The sequence below is a fragment of the Cryptomeria japonica genome, chromosome 3 (assembly GCF_030272615.1).
Source record: "Cryptomeria japonica chromosome 3, Sugi_1.0, whole genome shotgun sequence".
NCBI lineage: Eukaryota > Viridiplantae > Streptophyta > Pinopsida > Cupressales > Cupressaceae > Cryptomeria > Cryptomeria japonica.
Genome location: NC_081407.1, coordinates 172,059,501 through 172,063,433, shown reverse-complemented (window position 1 = coordinate 172,063,433; position 3,933 = coordinate 172,059,501).

The following is a 3,933-nucleotide window of genomic DNA, read 5'->3' as shown; positions in this document are numbered from 1 at the left end:
ATCATGTACGCACCACGTGTTGTTGTAGGATGCATATTGAATTTTCCATGCATTATGATATTTTTTCGTCATATTTGTTCTACTTTGCACACTAACGATGTTTTGTAGGAATGCAATATACAAGCACCTCCTAAGTCGGTTAGAGAATTTATTTCAAGTGTGCTATGTAATAGACTGTTAGAGTAATTGGGTCTTTACTTGATTAATTAAACAATAATTGTTTAATTCTTTAAGTTCCCAATTATCTTTTTACACTTAAGCTAACATTAGGTGCATATAATTAACTATTTTAATTAATTATTATGTGCAAGCCTAGGGTTTTCCCTTTTTAGGGTTTCTTGACCTATTAGAGGTTTTTTTTTTTTCATTGTATTATCTTTTTCACAATACTTTTTGGTGAATTGGAGCTCTCATCTTTTGAGAATATTTTCCTGTGTTTTGTGTGTTCTTCAGATTTTGCTTCATTGCTTCTCCTTGTAACAGGTTATTCGGCTTGCAAAAGATCTTCAGGCTACTGTGGAGTTGTATTTCTGAACTCCTATATGGTATCAGAGCTCAAATCTGCAGCTACCTGTTCTTGTTTTTGAGAATTTTTTGCATTGGAAGCAGATCTGGGATTTCAGGATTTTTTATGTACCTAGGGTTTGACCTTTTTTCTAAGCACTTTGGGCCTAAACAAACCTCACCATCATGCTTAGAAGGCCCAAAAAACCCCTATGGTCATGTAAAATTTGACCTATTTTGGTTCCTGAGCCTCTAGGAGCATTTTTTTTCCTTAGATCCAGGTCGTACGACTCTAGCATGCAAATTGAGAAAAAATATTTGAAGAAAAAAAAAAATTGCCTTTTTACGACATGCAAGCTAAATTTTGGATTTTTTGATTTTAAAAATAAAAAATAAAAATTGCAAAGCAAAAAAAAATCAAAAAAACTAAAGAGGACAAGAGGGCGAAATTTTTTTTTTTGGGCACCAGACCTGACAGTTTGACGTCGTACGGCCCCTGTGGATCCGTCAGGCCCGACCCTCACCGGCTATCCCTTCTAGCTCTATCTTTGGTAGCCCCCACCACCAGCTGCTCCTTCTAGCGCTCTCCTCCTCCGGTAGCCCCCGCCGCGTGGGACAACCTTCGGCACCCACCACTTCGGCCCAACGTCGCCGCCCTGCGCCGCCGCCACCTCCGCTCTGCCTAGGTTTGCTCCGCCTCTGCTCCACTACACCCTCCACCCAGCCAGTGCTCCACTTAGCCCGGGCTGCACCTCCTCCACCCGGCCCGAGCCCCTCCTCTGCCCGGACCTCCACCAACTCCTCCTCTCTAGTCCTTTTGAGAGGGAGTTGGTTTTTTGGGCCTAGATTATGCATCGGGAGTCAGATTTTGGTGAACGAATAGGCGTCAAAAAGGTGATTCTGAGCCCAACCTTGTGGTGGTGATTGTTTTTCCTAAATGTACTATTTGACTATATTTTTTACCAGTCAAAGTTGAGCTTCTTTTTTGCACTTCTAGGGCCATAGAATGGGCAAACGAACTCCATTTTTTGAAAACGAATAAGCGTTGGAAAGATCTCAGCATGCTCTATTCAGATTTGTGATATTTTTTCTCAGAATTTTCACCAAGTACATGAGATATCAGTTTGAAGTTTTTTTGCTTATGCACTACTTCCTTCTCATTACTATGTACTAGGGTTTGGGTTTCTCTATTGTCGGGGGGTGTTTTTTTTTTGCTTTCTATCATTTATATCAGAAATCAAGAACACCTAAACTCTCAAACACAAACAAACACTTCTGCATCTTCTGTCTATTCTGAAAGATCACATAATAAAAACAACCAACAAGCAGGTGCAGGTGCAGAGTTTTTTTTTTCTCATGGCAAATCCTTCAATTGAGTTGTTGACTTCACACAACTATCAAACCTAGAAGCCCCACATCACGAGGCTTCTCAGGGCATGAGGGTTGTGGGCTTCTTTAGATGAGGTTCAACCAGTACTGGAGCATCCTTATGAGATTCTTATGCACCGGAACAAGCTGGATGAGGCCATGGGTTTGATCTCTTTGCATGTCTCTGACAGTCTTTTGTTTCACCTTGATGATTTGTTTACTCCTCGGGATATGTGGTTGAAGTTTGATTCTCTCTTCGAGAGGGTCAATGAGATTCAGACATTACAGATTGAGGCAGAGTTGACTTCTTTGTTACCTGATTCCTTTCCCACTATTGAGGATTTTTTGAACAAATTCAAGACTACTAGATCTATTCTTCAGGGATGTGGAAAGAACAAGACTGATACCGAGTGCATTCAAATGATTCTTTTGAAGCTTCAGGGTCACTTTTAGTTTTTTGCCTTTGCTTTCTACTCCACCATGGATGGCTTGGGTACTCATTTCAACATGCCTACCTTTGACGTCTTTTGTGAGAGATTGTCTCATGAGAAGTCTCATCTTTCTCAGCTGGATACACTCTTAGGCTCCAAGAACAAAGCATTGGTTGCTCAGTCCTCTAAGGAGAAGGAGAAATAGAAGCAGAAACTGAAGCTGAAGAAGCCTTCTGCAGGTAGTGATAATTCCTCCAAGCCTACTCCTAAGTTTTATTCAAAACCATTTCCTCCCAAACAAGGGAAATCTTCATAGTCTGGTGAGTCTTCCTCCAAGACTAAGAAGAAACCATCATACACTTGCAGTTTTTGTGGCAAGGAAGGACATCCAGTTTCCAGGTGTTGGAAATGATTAGAGGCTTTAGAGGAAGCCATGCAGCAGCATCACATTTCCTCCCCTCGGGCATCTTCTCCTTCCACAGGGAAAGGTTGTGCTCTCACTGCTAGAGCTTCAACCTATGGGTCCACATGGATTCTAGACTCTGGTGCTTCTCACCATATGACACACACTTAGCAGTTGGTTACTTCTCTAGCCTCTTGTGGTATTTCACAGATTGCAGTGGGTGACTCAGTTCAGCTTTCCATCTTGGGTTCAGGTTTTGTCTCTTTGATTGGGGGTACTCTACACGATGTTCTGGTTGTCCTTGACATCTCGACAAACCTCCTGTCCATTTATTAGATTTGCCACTCTGGCTCTGGTAAGATAGTTGAGTTCTCACCACATGATGTGGCTATTCAGGACCTCCATGACCCTGATTTGGTTGTGGCTACTGGTAGTGTGGATTCTGCATCTTGTCTCTATAGATTTGATGAATTTGAGCCCTCTTCAAGTATAGGTTCATCTCTCATAGCACATGCAGATTCAGTGAGTAAGCTTTGGCATGAGCGATTGGGCCATGTCAATTATAGATATCTTCAACAGATGAGTACACAGGAACTTGTTCTTGGGCTCCCACAGATTTACTGCACTAATGGTGTTTGCCATGGTTGTGTGCTTGGAAAGAATCACAGAGATCCCTTTCTGAAGGGAAGAGCCTCTCGTGCTTTGGCTCCCTTGGAGTTGATTCACAGTGACCTCATGTCATTTCCCACTCCTTTATCAGGGGCCAAGTATGTACTCACATTTATTGATGACTTCTCCAGATGCACATGGGTGTACTTTCTTAAGTACAAGTCTGATGTCTTTGATTCATTTCGAATCTTCAAGACATATGTAGAGAAGAATTCTAGCTGTTCTATTCAACGGATATGTATAGATAATGGGGAGGAGTATGTGAATCAGGCTTTCAGAGATTTTTGCACTGAGCATGGTTTGCAGCATCAGTTTATTGTTCCCTACACCCCTCAGCAGAATGGTGTCATTGAACACAAGAACAAAACTTTACGGGAGATGATGAATTGTATGATTCAGTCCAGGTCCATGGATTCATCTTTTTGGGTTGAGGCAATCAATTGTGCCAACTATATTTAGAATCGGATGCCTCACAAGGCTCTTTGACATATGACTCCTAAGGAAGCTTGGTCTCATGACAAGCTAGATGTTTCCTTTTTTCGAGTGTTTGGCAGTGAG